The sequence below is a fragment of the Chiloscyllium punctatum genome, chromosome 49 (assembly GCF_047496795.1).
Source record: "Chiloscyllium punctatum isolate Juve2018m chromosome 49, sChiPun1.3, whole genome shotgun sequence".
NCBI classification, from domain to species: Eukaryota; Metazoa; Chordata; class Chondrichthyes; order Orectolobiformes; family Hemiscylliidae; genus Chiloscyllium; species Chiloscyllium punctatum.
Window position 1 is genome coordinate 34,626,384 of NC_092787.1, and position 17,288 is coordinate 34,643,671.

The 17,288-nt window shown below is 43.9% G+C and overlaps 12 non-coding genes across 12 annotated transcripts; all 12 read left to right on the top strand.

The window, feature by feature from the left end:
* Window positions 1-295: 295 nt before the first annotated feature.
* trnai-uau (transfer RNA isoleucine (anticodon UAU)) lies at window positions 296-391 on the top strand. The gene is made up of 2 exons: window positions 296-333; window positions 356-391. It is a non-coding gene; the product is annotated as a tRNA-Ile (tRNA).
* Window positions 392-1,769: 1,378 nt separating this feature from the next.
* On the top strand, window positions 1,770-1,865 carry trnai-uau (transfer RNA isoleucine (anticodon UAU)). Its single transcript has 2 exons — window positions 1,770-1,807; window positions 1,830-1,865. It is a non-coding gene; the product is annotated as a tRNA-Ile (tRNA).
* Window positions 1,866-3,249: 1,384 nt separating this feature from the next.
* trnai-uau (transfer RNA isoleucine (anticodon UAU)) lies at window positions 3,250-3,345 on the top strand. The gene is made up of 2 exons: window positions 3,250-3,287; window positions 3,310-3,345. It is a non-coding gene; the product is annotated as a tRNA-Ile (tRNA).
* Window positions 3,346-4,718: 1,373 nt separating this feature from the next.
* trnai-uau (transfer RNA isoleucine (anticodon UAU)) lies at window positions 4,719-4,814 on the top strand. The gene is made up of 2 exons: window positions 4,719-4,756; window positions 4,779-4,814. It is a non-coding gene; the product is annotated as a tRNA-Ile (tRNA).
* Window positions 4,815-6,195: 1,381 nt separating this feature from the next.
* Window positions 6,196-6,291, top strand: trnai-uau (transfer RNA isoleucine (anticodon UAU)). The gene is made up of 2 exons: window positions 6,196-6,233; window positions 6,256-6,291. It is a non-coding gene; the product is annotated as a tRNA-Ile (tRNA).
* Window positions 6,292-7,669: 1,378 nt separating this feature from the next.
* trnai-uau (transfer RNA isoleucine (anticodon UAU)) lies at window positions 7,670-7,765 on the top strand. The gene is made up of 2 exons: window positions 7,670-7,707; window positions 7,730-7,765. It is a non-coding gene; the product is annotated as a tRNA-Ile (tRNA).
* A 1,370-nt stretch (window positions 7,766-9,135) lies between these two features.
* On the top strand, window positions 9,136-9,231 carry trnai-uau (transfer RNA isoleucine (anticodon UAU)). Its single transcript has 2 exons — window positions 9,136-9,173; window positions 9,196-9,231. It is a non-coding gene; the product is annotated as a tRNA-Ile (tRNA).
* Window positions 9,232-10,586: 1,355 nt separating this feature from the next.
* trnak-uuu (transfer RNA lysine (anticodon UUU)) lies at window positions 10,587-10,682 on the top strand. The gene is made up of 2 exons: window positions 10,587-10,624; window positions 10,647-10,682. It is a non-coding gene; the product is annotated as a tRNA-Lys (tRNA).
* Window positions 10,683-12,061: 1,379 nt separating this feature from the next.
* Window positions 12,062-12,157, top strand: trnak-uuu (transfer RNA lysine (anticodon UUU)). The gene is made up of 2 exons: window positions 12,062-12,099; window positions 12,122-12,157. It is a non-coding gene; the product is annotated as a tRNA-Lys (tRNA).
* A 1,379-nt stretch (window positions 12,158-13,536) lies between these two features.
* On the top strand, window positions 13,537-13,632 carry trnai-uau (transfer RNA isoleucine (anticodon UAU)). Its single transcript has 2 exons — window positions 13,537-13,574; window positions 13,597-13,632. It is a non-coding gene; the product is annotated as a tRNA-Ile (tRNA).
* Window positions 13,633-15,002: 1,370 nt separating this feature from the next.
* trnai-uau (transfer RNA isoleucine (anticodon UAU)) lies at window positions 15,003-15,098 on the top strand. The gene is made up of 2 exons: window positions 15,003-15,040; window positions 15,063-15,098. It is a non-coding gene; the product is annotated as a tRNA-Ile (tRNA).
* Window positions 15,099-16,453: 1,355 nt separating this feature from the next.
* Window positions 16,454-16,549, top strand: trnak-uuu (transfer RNA lysine (anticodon UUU)). The gene is made up of 2 exons: window positions 16,454-16,491; window positions 16,514-16,549. It is a non-coding gene; the product is annotated as a tRNA-Lys (tRNA).
* The last annotated feature ends 739 nt before the right edge of the window (window positions 16,550-17,288 follow it).

Sequence of the window (17,288 nt, forward strand, 5' to 3'; positions counted from 1 at the left end):
ATCCCAAAACTCAGAGCAAGAACAACTTCTGGAACTTGGTGCCGAAGATAAGATCAGTAATTGAGGCTAACCCAGAATGAGATGATAAGGTTTCTCCTGACTAAAGACCTCAATGGCTCAGAGAACAATCGAGGAAAACGTTGAAAATGATCAATCCAGTTTCGCAGTGTGTCATGAAGCAAATTCCCCAAATAAGTGAGGAACGACATGTGAACACAACCGGCTGACATCACAGCCAATTTGTCAATCGCTGAGGTATAACTCGTGATATTGGGAGCGCGACGACGACGGGGCGGCTCCAGTGGCGCAATCGGTCAGCGCGCGGTACTTATATGTCAGTGTTTCTGCGTGCGTAATGCTGAGGTTGTGAGTTCGAGCCTCACCTGGAGCAGCTTTATCTACTCATCCAGTTTCTCTGGTTTGGCAAATGTCATTTCCTGAGAAAGTTCTCGGCAATCAACCAACGTATCCTGGAAATATTTAAAACGTCAAGAGATATCTTAGGATCGTCGGTCGGTAATCTTGTTCAGCTCAGAAGTGCTTCGAATCAGCGGTCTGCTTGATTTAAATTGCCGGCAAGCCATGGTTTTTCTTTATTTAACTGGCTACAAACTCACACAGGTCGATGTAGTAATCAAAAAGGAATTAGGTTTATCTCATTGTAACCGTGTGAATGTTATATTCGGCTTTGCTTGGAACATTTGTCTGATTAAAATAAAGAACTGCTGAGAAGAAGAGGATCAAAATGCAAATAAGACAGAACCTTGTTTGTGGGTTTCTTGGGCGGAGATCAGAGAGTACGAAATGGACCTAGCATCATCTGAATGCGATCAAACCTTGAAGGCACCAGGGTAAAGTAGGAATTGCGTCTCCGGGATGTGGTTCACATCAGACTCACGGGGATCTAACTTTTCAAAACTCTCAGCTGTTTTCATACTCAATAATCTTCTTCACACGTGAAGTCAAAGAAATTCGAAATTGTTCCCCAACCACCGCAAGTGGCGGCTGGGGTGACTCACGGGGTTATAACTTTTCAAAACTCTCAGCTTTTTTCATTCTTAATCTTAAGTGTTCAATACTCAGCTTCACACGTGAAGTCAAAGAAATTCGAAATTGTTTCCCAACCACCGCAAGTGGCTTTCTCTCACTGTTAAATTCCCTCCTGAGGAACCGAGGGTTGCAGGCACATAATTCTTTGAAGTTTGAGGTACACCTAGACACGTTGTTTGAAGGTCACCACTCAGCCTCCGATGATCCAGGGAAAACAACCCAAGACTGTTCACCCTCGGCCTTTAGCTCAACTCCTTTAAACCTGGCAACATCCATGTAATTCTTTTCTGAACACATTCACATCGGAAGGCTTGAGAGGGATTTAGGACAAATGCTGGCATACAGACTAGGTTAGATTAGGATATCTGCTCGGCATGGACGGATTGGACCGAAGGGTATGTTTCTATTTGTCTGTCATCCCAAAACTCAGAGCAACAACAACTTCTGGAACTTGGTGCCGAAGATAAGATCAGTAATTGAGGCTAACCCAGAATGAGATGATAAGGTTTCTCCTGACTAAAGACCTCAATGGCTCAGAGAACAATCGAGGAAAACGTTGAAAATGCATTTTTCATGATCAATCCAGTTTCGCACTGTGTCATGAAGCAAATTCCCCAAATAAGTGAGGAACGACATGTGAATACAACCGGCTGACATCACAGCCAATTTGTCAATCGCTGAGGTATAACTCGTGATATTTTAAGCGCGACGACGGCGCGGCTCCAGTGGCGCAATCGGTCAGCGCGCGGTACTTATATGTCAGTGTTTCTGCGTGCGTAATGCCGAGGTTGTGAGTTCGAGCCTCACCTGGAGCAGCTTTATCTACTCATCACGTTTCTCTGGTTTGGCAAATGTCATTTCCTGAGAAAGGTCTCGGCAATCAACCAACGTATCCTGGAAATATTTAAAACGTCAAGAGATATCTTAGGATCGTCGGTCGGTAATCTTGTTCAGCTCAGAAGTGCTTCGAATCATCGGTCTGCTTGATTTAAATTGCCGGCAAGCCATGGTTTTTCTTTATTTAACTGGCTACAAACTCACACAGGTCGATGTAGTAATCAAAAAGGAATTAGGTTTATCTCATTGTAACCGTGTGAATGTTATATTCGGCTTTGCTTGGAACATTTGTCTGATTAAAATAAAGAACTGCTGAGAAGAAGAGGATCAAAATGCAAATAAGACAGAACCTTGTTTGTGGGTTTCTTGGGCGGAGATCAGAGAGTACGAAATGGACCTAGCATCATCTGAATGCGATCAAACCTTTAAGGCACCAGGGTAAAGTAGGAATTGCGTCTCCGGGATGTGGTTCACATCAGACTCACGGGGATCTAACTTTTCAAAACTCTCAGCTGTTTTCATACTCAATAATCTTCTTCACACGTGAAGTCAAAGAAATTCGAAATTGTTCCCCAACCACCGCAAGTGGCGGCTGGGGGGACTCACGGGGTTATAACTTTTCAAAACTCTCAGCTTTTTTCATTCTTAATCTTAAGTGTTCAATACTCAGCTTCACACGTGAAGTCAAAGAAATTCGAAATTGTTTCCCAACCACCGCAAGTGGCTTTCTCTCACTGTTAAATTCCCTCCTGAGGAACCGAGGGTTGCAGGCACATAATTCTTTGAAGTTTGAGGTACACCTAGACACGTTGTTTGAAGGTCACCACTCAGCCTCCGATGATCCAGGGAAAACAACCCAAGACTGTTCACCCTCGGCCTTTAGCTCAAGTCCTTTAAACCTGGCAACATCCATGTAATTCTTTTCTGAACACATTCACATCGGAAGGCTTGAGAGGGATTTAGGACAAATGCTGGCATACAGACTAGGTTAGATTAGGATATCTGCTCGGCATGGACGGATTGGACCGAAGGGTATGTTTCTATTTGTCTGTCATCCCAAAACTCAGAGCAACAACAACTTCTGGAACTTGGTGCCGAAGATAAGATCAGTAATTGAGGCTAACCCAGAATGAGATGATAAGGTTTCTCCTGACTAAAGACCTCAATGGCTCAGAGAACAATCGTGGAAAACGTTGAAAATGCATTTTTCATGATCAATCCAGTTTCGCACTGTGTCATGAAGCAAATTCCCCAAATAAGTGAGGAACGACATGTGAATACAACCGGCTGACATCACAGCCAATTTGTCAATCGCTGAGGTATAACTCGTGATATTGGGAGCGCGACGACGACGACGGGGCGGCTCCAGTGGCGCAATCGGTCAGCGCGCGGTACTTATATGTCAGTGTTTCTCCGTGCGTAATGCCGAGGTTGTGAGTTCGAGCCTCACCTAGAGCAGCTTTATCTACTCATCTCGTTTCTCTGGTTTGGCAAATGTCATTTCCTGAGAAAGGTCTCGGCAATCAACCAACGTATCCTGGAAATATTTAAAACGTCAAGAGATATCTTAGGATCGTCGGTCGGTAATCTTGTTCAGCTCAGAAGTGCTTCGAATCAGCGGTCTGCTTGATTTAAATTGCCGGCAAGCCATGGTTTTTCTTTATTTAACTGGCTACAAACTCACACAGGTCGATGTAGTAATCAAAAAGGAATTAGGTTTATCTCATTGTAACCGTGTGAATGTTATATTCGGCTTTGCTTGGAACATTTGTCTGATTAAAATAAAGAACTGCTGAGAAGAAGAGGATCAAAATGCAAATAAGACAGAACCTTGTTTGTGGGTTTCTTGGGCGGAGATCAGAGAGTACGAAATGGACCTAGCATCATCTGAATGCGATCAAACCTTTAAGGCACCAGGGTAAAGTAGGAATTGCGTCTCCGGGATGTGGTTCACATCAGACTCACGGGGATCTAACTTTTCAAAACTCTCAGCTGTTTTCATACTCAATAATCTTCTTCACACGTGAAGTCAAAGAAATTCGAAATTGTTCCCCAACCACCGCAAGTGGCGGCTGGGGTGACTCACGGGGTTATAACTTTTCAAAACTCTCAGCTTTTTTCATTCTTAATCTTAAGTGTTCAATACTCAGCTTCACACGTGAAGTCAAAGAAATTCGAAATTGTTTCCCAACCACCGCAAGTGGCTTTCTCTCACTGTTAAATTCCCTCCTGAGGAACCGAGGGTTGCAGGCACATAATTCTTTGAAGTTTGAGGTACACCTAGACACGTTGTTTGAAGGTCACCACTCAGCCTCCGATGATCCAGGGAAAACAACCCAAGACTGTTCACCCTCGGCCTTTAGCTCAAGTCCTTTAAACCTGGCAACATCCATGTAATTCTTTTCTGAACACATTCACATCGGAAGGCTTGAGAGGGATTTAGGACAAATGCTGGCATACAGACTAGGTTAGATTAGGATATCTGCTCGGCATGGACGGATTGGACCGAAGGGTATGTTTCTATTTGTCTGTCATCCCAAAACTCAGAGCAAGAACAACTTCTGGAACTTGGTGCCGAAGATAAGATCAGTAATTGAGGCTAACCCAGAATGAGATGATAAGGTTTCTCCTGACTAAAGACCTCAATGGCTCAGAGAACAATCGAGGAAAACGTTGAAAATGATCAATCCAGTTTCGCACTGTGTCATGAAGCAAATTCCCCAAATAAGTGAGGAACGACATGTGAATACAACCGGCTGACATCACAGCCAATTTGTCAATCGCTGAGGTATAACTCGTGATATTGGGAGCGCGACGACGACGACGGGGCGGCTCCAGTGGCGCAATCGGTCAGCGCGCGGTACTTATGTGTCAGTGTTTCTGCGTGCGTAATGCCGAGGTTGTGAGTTCGAGCCTCACCTGGAGCAGCTTTATCTACTCATCTCGTTTCTCTGGTTTGGCAAATGTCATTTCCTGAGAAAGGTCTCGGCAATCAACCAACGTATCCTGGAAATATTTAAAACGTCAAGAGATATCTTAGGATCGTCGGTCGGTAATCTTGTTCAGCTCAGAAGTGCTTCGAATCAGCGGTCTGCTTGATTTAAATTGCCGGCAAGCCATGGTTTTTCTTTATTTAACTGGCTACAAACTCACACAGGTCGATGTAGTAATCAAAAAGGAATTAGGTTTATCTCATTGTAACCGTGTGAATGTTATATTCGGCTTTGCTTGGAACATTTGTCTGATTAAAATAAAGAACTGCTGAGAAGAAGAGGATCAAAATGCAAATAAGACAGAACCTTGTTTGTGGGTTTCTTGGGCGGAGATCAGAGAGTACGAAATGGACCTAGCATCATCTGAATGCGATCAGACCTTTAAGGCACCAGGGTAAAGTAGGAATTGCGTCTCCGGGATGTGGTTCACATCAGACTCACGGGGATCTAACTTTTCAAAACTCTCAGCTGTTTTCATACTCAATAATCTTCTTCACACGTGAAGTCAAAGAAATTCGAAATTGTTCCCCAACCACCGCAAGTGGCGGCTGGGGTGACTCACGGGGTTATAACTTTTCAAAACTCTCAGCTTTTTTCATTCTTAATCTTAAGTGTTCAATACTCAGCTTCACACGTGAAGTCAAAGAAATTCGAAATTGTTTCCCAACCACCGCAAGTGGCTTTCTCTCACTGTTAAATTCCCTCCTGAGGAACCGAGGGTTGCAGGCACATAATTCTTTGAAGTTTGAGGTACACCTATACACGTTGTTTGAAGGTCACCACTCAGCCTCCGATGATCCAGGGAAAACAACCCAAGACTGTTCACCCTCGGCCTTTAGCTCAACTCCTTTAAACCTGGCAACATCCATGTAATTCTTTTCTGAACACATTCACATCGGAAGGCTTGAGAGGGATTTAGGACAAATGCTGGCATACAGACTAGGTTAGATTAGGATATCTGCTCGGCATGGACGGATTGGACCGAAGGGTATGTTTCTATTTGTCTGTCATCCCAAAACTCAGAGCAAGAACAACTTCTGGAACTTGGTGCCGAAGATAAGATCAGTAATTGAGGCTAACCCAGAATGAGATGATAAGGTTTCTCCTGACTAAAGACCTCAATGGCTCAGAGAACAATCGAGGAAAACGTTGAAAATGCATTTTTCATGATCAATCCAGTTTCGCACTGTGTCATGAAGCAAATTCCCCAAATAAGTGAGGAACGACATGTGAATACAACCGGCTGACATCACAGCCAATTTGTCAATCGCTGAGGTATAACTCGTGATATTGGGAGCGCGACGACGCCGGGGCGGCTCCAGTGGCGCAATCGGTCAGCGCACGGTACTTATATGTCAGTGTTTCTGCGTGCGTAATGCCGAGGTTGTGAGTTCGAGCCTCACCTGGAGCAGCTTTATCTACTCATCCCGTTTCTCTGGTTTGGCAAATGTCATTTCCTGAGAAAGGTCTCGGCAATCAACCAACGTATCCTGGAAATATTTAAAACGTCAAGAGATATCTTAGGATCGTCGGTCGGTAATCTTGTTCAGCTCAGAAGTGCTTCGAATCAGCGGTCTGCTTGATTTAAATTGCCGGCAAGCCATGGTTTTTCTTTATTTAACTGGCTACAAACTCACACAGGTCGATGTAGTAATCAAAAAGGAATTAGGTTTATCTCATTGTAACCGTGTGAATGTTATATTCGGCTTTGCTTGGAACATTTGTCTGATTAAAATAAAGAACTGCTGAGAAGAAGAGGATCAAAATGCAAATAAGACAGAACCTTGTTTGTGGGTTTCTTGGGCGGAGATCAGAGAGTACGAAATGGACCTAGCATCATCTGAATGCGATCAAACCTTTAAGGCACCAGGGTAAAGTAGGAATTGCGTCTCCGGGATGTGGTTCACATCAGACTCACGGGGATCTAACTTTTCAAAACTCTCAGCTGTTTTCATACTCAATAATCTTCTTCACACGTGAAGTCAAAGAAATTCGAAATTGTTCCCCAACCACCGCAAGTGGCGGCTGGGGTGACTCACGGGGTTATAACTTTTCAAAACTCTCAGCTTTTTTCATTCTTAATCTTAAGTGTTCAATACTCAGCTTCACACGTGAAGTCAAAGAAATTCGAAATTGTTTCCCAACCACCGCAAGTGGCTTTCTCTCACTGTTAAATTCCCTCCTGAGGAACCGAGGGTTGCAGGCACATAATTCTTTGAAGTTTGAGGTACACCTAGACACGTTGTTTGAAGGTCACCACTCAGCCTCCGATGATCCAGGGAAAACAACCCAAGACTGTTCACCCTCGGCCTTTAGCTCAAGTCCTTTAAACCTGGCAACATCCATGTAATTCTTTTCTGAACACATTCACATCGGAAGGCTTGAGAGGGATTTAGGACAAATGCTGGCATACAGACTAGGTTAGATTAGGATATCTGCTCGGCATGGACGGATTGGACCGAAGGGTATGTTTCTATTTGTCTGTCATCCCAAAACTCAGAGCAAGAACAACTTCTGGAACTTGGTGCCGAAGATAAGATCAGTAATTGAGGCTAACCCAGAATGAGATGATAAGGTTTCTCCTGACTAAAGACCTCAATGGCTCAGAGAACAATCGAGGAAAACGTTGAAAATGCATTTTTCATGATCAATCCAGTTTCGCACTGTGTCATGAAGCAAATTCCCCAAATAAGTGAGGAACGACATGTGAATACAACCGGCTGACATCACAGCCAATTTGTCAATCGCTGAGGTATAACTCGTGATATTTTAAGCGCGACGACGGGGCGGCTCCAGTGGCGCAATCGGTCAGCGCGCGGTACTTATATGTCAGTGTTTCTGCGTGCGTAATGCCGAGGTTGTGAGTTCGAGCCTCACCTGGAGCAGCTTTATCTACTCATCTCGTTTCTCTGGTTTGGCAAATGTCATTTCCTGAGAAAGGTCTCGGCAATCAACCAACGTATCCTGGAAATATTTAAAACGTCAAGAGATATCTTAGGATCGTCGGTCGGTAATCTTGTTCAGCTCAGAAGTGCTTCGAATCATCGGTCTGCTTGATTTAAATTGCCGGCAAGCCATGGTTTTTCTTTATTTAACTGGCTACAAACTCACACAGGTCGATGTAGTAATCAAAAAGGAATTAGGTTTATCTCATTGTAACCGTGTGAATGTTATATTCGGCTTTGCTTGGAACATTTGTCTGATTAAAATAAAGAACTGCTGAGAAGAAGAGGATCAAAATGCAAATAAGACAGAACCTTGTTTGTGGGTTTCTTGGGCGGAGATCAGAGAGTACGAAATGGACCTAGCATCATCTGAATGCGATCAAACCTTTAAGGCACCAGGGTAAAGTAGGAATTGCGTCTCCGGGATGTGGTTCACATCAGACTCACGGGGATCTAACTTTTCAAAACTCTCAGCTGTTTTCATACTCAATAATCTTCTTCACACGTGAAGTCAAAGAAATTCGAAATTGTTCCCCAACCACCGCAAGTGGCGGCTGGGGTGACTCACGGGGTTATAACTTTTCAAAACTCTCAGCTTTTTTCATTCTGAATCTTAAGTGTTCAATACTCAGCTTCACACGTGAAGTCAAAGAAATTCGAAATTGTTTCCCAACCACCGCAAGTGGCTTTCTCTCACTGTTAAATTCCCTCCTGAGGAACCGAGGGTTGCAGGCACATAATTCTTTGAAGTTTGAGGTACACCTAGACACGTTGTTTGAAGGTCACCACTCAGCCTCCGATGATCCAGGGAAAACAACCCAAGACTGTTCACCCTCGGCCTTTAGCTCAAGTCCTTTAAACCTGGCAACATCCATGTAATTCTTTTCTGAACACATTCACATCGGAAGGCTTGAGAGGGATTTAGGACAAATGCTGGCATACAGACTAGGTTAGATTAGGATATCTGCTCGGCATGGACGGATTGGACCGAAGGGTATGTTTCTATTTGTCTGTCATCCCAAAACTCAGAGCAACAACAACTTCTGGAACTTGGTGCCGAAGATAAGATCAGTAATTGAGGCTAACCCAGAATGAGATGATAAGGTTTCTCCTGACTAAAGACCTCAATGGCTCAGAGAACAATCGAGGAAAACGTTGAAAATGATCAATCCAGTTTCGCACTGTGTCATGAAGCAAATTCCCCAAATAAGTGAGGAACGACATGTGAATACAACCGGCTGACATCACAGCCAATTTGTCAATCGCTGAGGTATAACTCGTGATATTGGGAGCGCGACGACGACGGGGCGGCTCCAGTGGCGCAATCGGTCAGCGCGCGGTACTTATATGTCAGTGTTTCTGCGTGCGTAATGCCGAGGTTGTGAGTTCGAGCCTCACCTGGAGCAGCTTTATCTACTCATCCAGTTTCTCTGGAAAGGTCTCGGCAATCAACCAACGTATCCTGGAAATATTTAAAACGTCAAGAGATATCTTAGGATCGTCGGTCGGTAATCTTGTTCAGCTCAGAAGTGCTTCGAATCAGCGGTCTGCTTGATTTAAATTGCCGGCAAGCCATGGTTTTTCTTTATTTAACTGGCTACAAACTCACACAGGTCGATGTAGTAATCAAAAAGGAATTAGGTTTATCTCATTGTAACCGTGTGAATGTTATATTCGGCTTTGCTTGGAACATTTGTCTGATTAAAATAAAGAACTGCTGAGAAGAAGAGGATCAAAATGCAAATAAGACAGAACCTTGTTTGTGGGTTTCTTGGGCGGAGATCAGAGAGTACGAAATGGACCTAGCATCATCTGAATGCGATCAAACCTTTAAGGCACCAGGGTAAAGTAGGAATTGCGTCTCCGGGATGTGGTTCACATCAGACTCACGGGGATCGAACTTTTCAAAACTCTCAGCTGTTTTCATACTCAATAATCTTCTTCACACGTGAAGTCAAAGAAATTCGAAATTGTTCCCCAACCACCGCAAGTGGCGGCTGGGGTGACTCACGGGGTTATAACTTTTCAAAACTCTCAGCTTTTTTCATTCTTAATCTTAAGTGTTCAATACTCAGCTTCACACGTGAAGTCAAAGAAATTCGAAATTGTTTCCCAACCACCGCAAGTGGCTTTCTCTCACTGTTAAATTCCCTCCTGAGGAACCGAGGGTTGCAGGCACATAATTCTTTGAAGTTTGAGGTACACCTAGACACGTTGTTTGAAGGTCACCACTCAGCCTCCGATGATCCAGGGAAAACAACCCAAGACTGTTCACCCTCGGCCTTTAGCTCAACTCCTTTAAACCTGGCAACATCCATGTAATTCTTTTCTGAACACATTCACATCGGAAGGCTTGAGAGGGATTTAGGACAAATGCTGGCATACAGACTAGGTTAGATTAGGATATCTGCTCGGCATGGACGGATTGGACCGAAGGGTATGTTTCTATTTGTCTGTCATCCCAAAACTCAGAGCAAGAACAACTTCTGGAACTTGGTGCCGAAGATAAGATCAGTAATTGAGGCTAACCCAGAATGAGATGATAAGGTTTCTCCTGACTAAAGACCTCAATGGCTCAGAGAACAATCGAGGAAAACGTTGAAAATGCATTTTTCATGATCAATCCAGTTTCGCACTGTGTCATGAAGCAAATTCCCCAAATAAGTGAGGAACGACATGTGATTACAACCGGCTGACATCACAGCCAATTTGTCAATCGCTGAAATATAACTCGTGATATTGGGAGCGCAACGACGCGGCGGCTCCAGTGGCGCAATCGGTCAGCGCCCGGTACTTTTATGTCAGTGTTTCTGCGTGCGTTATGCCGAGGTTGTGAGTTCGAGCCTCACCTGGAGCAGCTTTATCTACTCACCCCGTTTCTCTGGTTTGGCAAATGTCATTTCCTGGGGAAGGTCTCGGCAATCAACCAACGTATCCTGGAAATGTTTATAAACGTCAAGAGATATCTTAGGATCGTCGGTCGGTAATCTTGTTCAGCTCAGAAGTGCTTCGAATCAGCGGTCTGCTTGATTTAAATTGCCGGCAAGCCATGGTTTTTCTTTATTTAACTGGCTACAAACTCACACAGGTCGATGTAGTAATCAAAAAGGAATTAGGTTTATCTCATTGTAACCGTGTGAATGTTATATTCGGCTTTGCTTGGAACATTTGTCTGATTAAAATAAAGAACTGCTGAGAAGAAGAGGATCAAAATGCAAATAAGACAGAACCTTGTTTGTGGGTTTCTTGGGCGGAGATCAGAGAGTACGAAATGGACCTAGCATCATCTGAATGCGATCAAACCTTTAAGGCACCGGGGTAAAGTAGGAATTGCGTCTCCGGGATGTGGTTCACATCAGACTCACGGGGATCTAACTTTTCAAAACTCTCAGCTGTTTTCATACTCAATAATCTTCTTCACACGTGAAGTCAAAGAAATTCGAAATTGTTCCCCAACCACCGCAAGTGGCGGCTGGGGTGACTCACGGGGTTATAACTTTTCAAAACTCTCAGCTTTTTTCATTCTTAATCTTAAGTGTTCAATACTCAGCTTCACACGTGAAGTCAAAGAAATTCGAAATTGTTTCCCAACCACCGCAAGTGGCTTTCTCTCACTGTTAAATTCCCTCCTGAGGAACCGAGGGTTGCAGGCACATAATTCTTTGAAGTTTGAGGTACACCTAGACACGTTGTTTGAAGGTCACCACTCAGCCTCCGATGATCCAGGGAAAACAACCCAAGACTGTTCACCCTCGGCCTTTAGCTCAACTCCTTTAAACCTGGCAACATCCATGTAATTCTTTTCTGAACACATTCACATCGGAAGGCTTGAGAGGGATTTAGGACAAATGCTGGCATACAGACTAGGTTAGATTAGGATATCTGCTCGGCATGGACGGATTGGACCGAAGGGTATGTTTCTATTTGTCTGTCATCCCAAAACTCAGAGCAAGAACAACTTCTGGAACTTGGTGCCGAAGATAAGATCAGTAATTGAGGCTAACCCAGAATGAGATGATAAGGTTTCTCCTGACTAAAGACCTCAATGGCTCAGAGAACAATCGAGGAAAACGTTGAAAATGCATTTTTCATGATCAATCCAGTTTCGCACTGTGTCATGAAGCAAATTCCCCAAATAAGTGAGGAACGACATGTGATTACAACCGGCTGACATCACAGCCAATTTGTCAATCGCTGAAATATAACTCGTGATATTGGGAGCGCAACGACGCGGCGGCTCCAGTGGCGCAATCGGTCAGCGCGCGGTACTTTTATGTCAGTGTTTCTGCGTGCGTTATGCCGAGGTTGTGAGTTCGAGCCTCACCTGTAGCAGCTTTATCTACTCACCCCGTTTCTCTGGTTTGGCAAATGTCATTTCCTGGGGAAGGTCTCGGCAATCAACCAACGTATCCTGGAAATGTTTATAAACGTCAAGAGATATCTTAGGATCGTCGGTCGGTAATCTTGTTCAGCTCAGAAGTGCTTCGAGTCAGCGGTCTGCTTGATTTAAATTGCCGGCAAGCCATGGTTTTTCTTTATTTAACTGGCTACAAACTCACACAGGTCGATGTAGTAATCAAAAAGGAATTAGGTTTATCTCATTGTAACCGTGTGAATGTTATATTCGGCTTTGCTTGGAACATTTGTCTGATTAAAATAAAGAACTGCTGAGAAGAAGAGGATCAAAATGCAAATAAGACAGAACCTTGTTTGTGGGATTCTTGGGCGGAGATCAGAGAGTACGAAGTGGACCTAGCATCATTTGAATGCGATCAAACCTTTAAGGCACCAGGGTAAAGTAGGAATTGCGTCTCCGGGATGTGGTTCACATCAGACTCACGGGGATCTAACTTTTCAAAACTCTCAGCTGTTTTCATACTCAATAATCTTCTTCACACGTGAAGTCAAAGAAATTCGAAATTGTTCCCCAACCACCGCAAGTGGCGGCTGGGGTGACTCACGGGGTTATAACTTTTCAAAACTCTCAGCTTTTTTCATTCTTAATCTTAAGTGTTCAATACTCAGCTTCACACGTGAAGTCAAAGAAATTCGAAATTGTTTCCCAACCACCGCAAGTGGCTTTCTCTCACTGTTAAATTCCCTCCTGTGGAACCGAGGATTGCAGGCACATAATTCTTTGAAGTTTGAGGTACACCTAGACACGTTGTTTGAAGGTCACCACTCAGCCTCCGATGATCCAGGGAAAACAACCCAAGACTGTTCACCCTCGGCCTTTAGCTCAAGTCCTTTAAACCTGGCAACATCCATGTAATTCTTTTCTGAACACATTCACATCGGAAGGCTTGAGAGGGATTTAGGACAAATGCTGGCATACAGACTAGGTTAGATTAGGATATCTGCTCGGCATGGACGGATTGGACCGAAGGGTATGTTTCTATTTGTCTGTCATCCCAAAACTCAGAGCAAGAACAACTTCTGGAACTTGGTGCCGAAGATAAGATCAGTAATTGAGGCTAACCCAGAATGAGATGATAAGGTTTCTCCTGACTAAAGACCTCAATGGCTCAGAGAACAATCGAGGAAAACGTTGAAAATGCATTTTTCATGATCAATCCAGTTTCGCAGTGTGTCATGAAGCAAATTCCCCAAATAAGTGAGGAACGACATGTGAATACAACCGGCTGACATCACAGCCAATTTGTCAATCGCTGAGGTATAACTCGTGATATTGAAAGCGCGACGACTGGGCGGCTCCAGTGGCGCAATCGGTCAGCGCGCGGTACTTATATGTTAGTGTTTCTGCGTGCGTAATGCCGAGGTTGTGAGTTTGAGCTTCACCTGGAGCAGCTTTATCTACTCATCCAGTTTCTCTGGTTTGGCAAATGTCATTTCCTGAGAAAGGTCTCGGCAATCAACCAATGTTCCCTGGAAATTTTTAAAACGTCAAGAGATATCTTAGGATCGTCGGTCGGTAATCTTGTTCAGCTCAGAAGTGCTTCGAATCAGCGGTCTGTTTGATTTAAATTGCCGGCAAGCCATGGTTTTTCTTTATTTAACTGGCTACAAACTCACACAGGTCGATGTAGTAATCAAAAAGGAATTAGGTTTATCTCATTGTAACCGTGTGAATGTTATATTCGGCTTTGCTTGGAACATTTGTCTGATTAAAATAAAGAACTGCTGAGAAGAAGAGGATCAAAATGCAAATAAGACAGAACCTTGTTTGTGGGTTTCTTGGGCGGAGATCAGAGAGTACGAAATGGACCTAGCATCATCTGAATGCGATCAAACCTTTAAGGCACCAGGGTAAAGTAGGAATTGCGTCTCCGGGATGTGGTTCACATCAGACTCACGGGGATCTAACTTTTCAAAACTCTCAGCTGTTTTCATACTCAATAATCTTCTTCACACGTGAAGTCAAAGAAATTCGAAGTTGTTCCCCAACCACCGCAAGTGGCGGCTGGGGTGACTCACGGGGTTATAACTTTTCAAAACTCTCAGCTTTTTTCATTCTGAATCTTAAGTGTTCAATACTCAGCTTCACACGTGAAGTCAAAGAAATTCGAAATTGTTTCCCAACCACCGCAAGTGGCTTTCTCTCACTGTTAAATTCCCTCCTGAGGAACCGAGGGTTGCAGGCACATAATTCTTTGAAGTTTGAGGTACACCTAGACACGTTGTTTGAAGGTCACCACTCAGCCTCCGATGATCCAGGGAAAACAACCCAAGACTGTTCACCCTCGGCCTTTAGCTCAAGTCCTTTAAACCTGGCAACATCCATGTAAATCTTTTCTGAACACATTCACATCGGAAGGCTTGAGAGGGATTTAGGACAAATGCTGGCATACAGACTAGGTTAGATTAGGATATCTGCTCGGCATGGACGGATTGGACCGAAGGGTATGTTTCTATTTGTCTGTCATCCCAAAACTCAGAGCAAGAACAACTTCTGGAACTTGGTGCCGAAGATAAGATCAGTAATTGAGGCTAACCCAGAATGAGATGATAAGGGTTCTCCTGACTAAAGACCTCAATGGCTCAGAGAACAATCGAGGAAAACGTTGAAAATGATCAATCCAGTTTCGCAGTGTGTCATGAAGCAAATTCCCCAAATAAGTGAGGAACGACATGTGAATACAACCGGCTGACATCACAGCCAATTTGTCAATCGCTGAGGTATAACTCGTGATATTGGGAGCGCGATGACGACGGGGCGGCTCCAGTGGCGCAATCGGTCAGCGCACGGTACTTATATGTCAGTGTTTCTGCGTGCGTAATGCCGAGGTTGTGAGTTCGAGCCTCACCTGGAGCAGCTTTATCTACTCATCCAGTTTCTCTGGAAAGGTCTCGGCAATCAACCAACGTATCCTGGAAATATTTAAAACGTCAAGAGATATCTTAGGATCGTCGGTCGGTAATCTTGTTCAGCTCAGAAGTGCTTCGAATCAGCGGTCTGCTTGATTTAAATTGCCGGCAAGCCATGGTTTTTCTTTATTTAACTGGCTACAAACTCACACAGGTCGATGTAGTAATCAAAAAGGAATTAGGTTTATCTCATTGTAACCGTGTGAATGTTATATTCGGCTTTGCTTGGAACATTTGTCTGATTAAAATAAAGAACTGCTGAGAAGAAGAGGATCAAAATGCAAATAAGACAGAACCTTGTTTGTGGGTTTCTTGGGCGGAGATCAGAGAGTACGAAATGGACCTAGCATCATCTGAATGCGATCAAACCTTTAAGGCACCAGGGTAAAGTAGGAATTGCGTCTCCGGGATGTGGTTCACATCAGACTCACGGGGATCGAACTTTTCAAAACTCTCAGCTGTTTTCATACTCAATAATCTTCTTCACACGTGAAGTCAAAGAAATTCGAAATTGTTCCCCAACCACCGCAAGTGGCGGCTGGGGTGACTCACGGGGTTATAACTTTTCAAAACTCTCAGCTTTTTTCATTCTTAATCTTAAGTGTTCAATACTCAGCTTCACACGTGAAGTCAAAGAAATTCGAAATTGTTTCCCAACCACCGCAAGTGGCTTTCTCTCACTGTTAAATTCCCTCCTGAGGAACCGAGGGTTGCAGGCACATAATTCTTTGAAGTTTGAGGTACACCTAGACACGTTGTTTGAAGGTCACCACTCAGCCTCCGATGATCCAGGGAAAACAACCCAAGACTGTTCACCCTCGGCCTTTAGCTCAACTCCTTTAAACCTGGCAACATCCATGTAATTCTTTTCTGAACACATTCACATCGGAAGGCTTGAGAGGGATTTAGGACAAATGCTGGCATACAGACTAGGTTAGATTAGGATATCTGCTCGGCATGGACGGATTGGACCGAAGGGTATGTTTCTATTTGTCTGTCATCCCAAAACTCAGAGCAAGAACAACTTCTGGAACTTGGTGCCGAAGATAAGATCAGTAATTGAGGCTAACCCAGAATGAGATGATAAGGTTTCTCCTGACTAAAGACCTCAATGGCTCAGAGAACAATCGAGGAAAACGTTGAAAATGCATTTTTCATGATCAATCCAGTTTCGCACTGTGTCATGAAGCAAATTCCCCAAATAAGTGAGGAACGACATGTGATTACAACCGGCTGACATCACAGCCAATTTGTCAATCGCTGAAATATAACTCGTGATATTGGGAGCGCAACGACGCGGCGGCTCCAGTGGCGCAATCGGTCAGCGCCCGGTACTTTTATGTCAGTGTTTCTGCGTGCGTTATGCCGAGGTTGTGAGTTCGAGCCTCACCTGGAGCAGCTTTATCTACTCACCCCGTTTCTCTGGTTTGGCAAATGTCATTTCCTGGGGAAGGTCTCGGCAATCAACCAACGTATCCTGGAAATGTTTATAAACGTCAAGAGATATCTTAGGATCGTCGGTCGGTAATCTTGTTCAGCTCAGAAGTGCTTCGAATCAGCGGTCTGCTTGATTTAAATTGCCGGCAAGCCATGGTTTTTCTTTATTTAACTGGCTACAAACTCACACAGGTCGATGTAGTAATCAAAAAGGAATTAGGTTTATCTCATTGTAACCGTGTGAATGTTATATTCGGCTTTGCTTGGAACATTTGTCTGATTAAAATAAAGAACTGCTGAGAAGAAGAGGATCAAAATGCAAATAAGACAGAACCTTGTTTGTGGGTTTCTTGGGCGGAGATCAGAGAGTACGAAATGGACCTAGCATCATCTGAATGCGATCAAACCTTTAAGGCACCGGGGTAAAGTAGGAATTGCGTCTCCGGGATGTGGTTCACATCAGACTCACGGGGATCTAACTTTTCAAAACTCTCAGCTGTTTTCATACTCAATAATCTTCTTCACACGTGAAGTCAAAGAAATTCGAAATTGTTCCCCAACCACCGCAAGTGGCGGCTGGGGTGACTCACGGGGTTATAACTTTTCAAAACTCTCAGCTTTTTTCATTCTTAATCTTAAGTGTTCAATACTCAGCTTCACACGTGAAGTCAAAGAAATTCGAAATTGTTTCCCAACCACC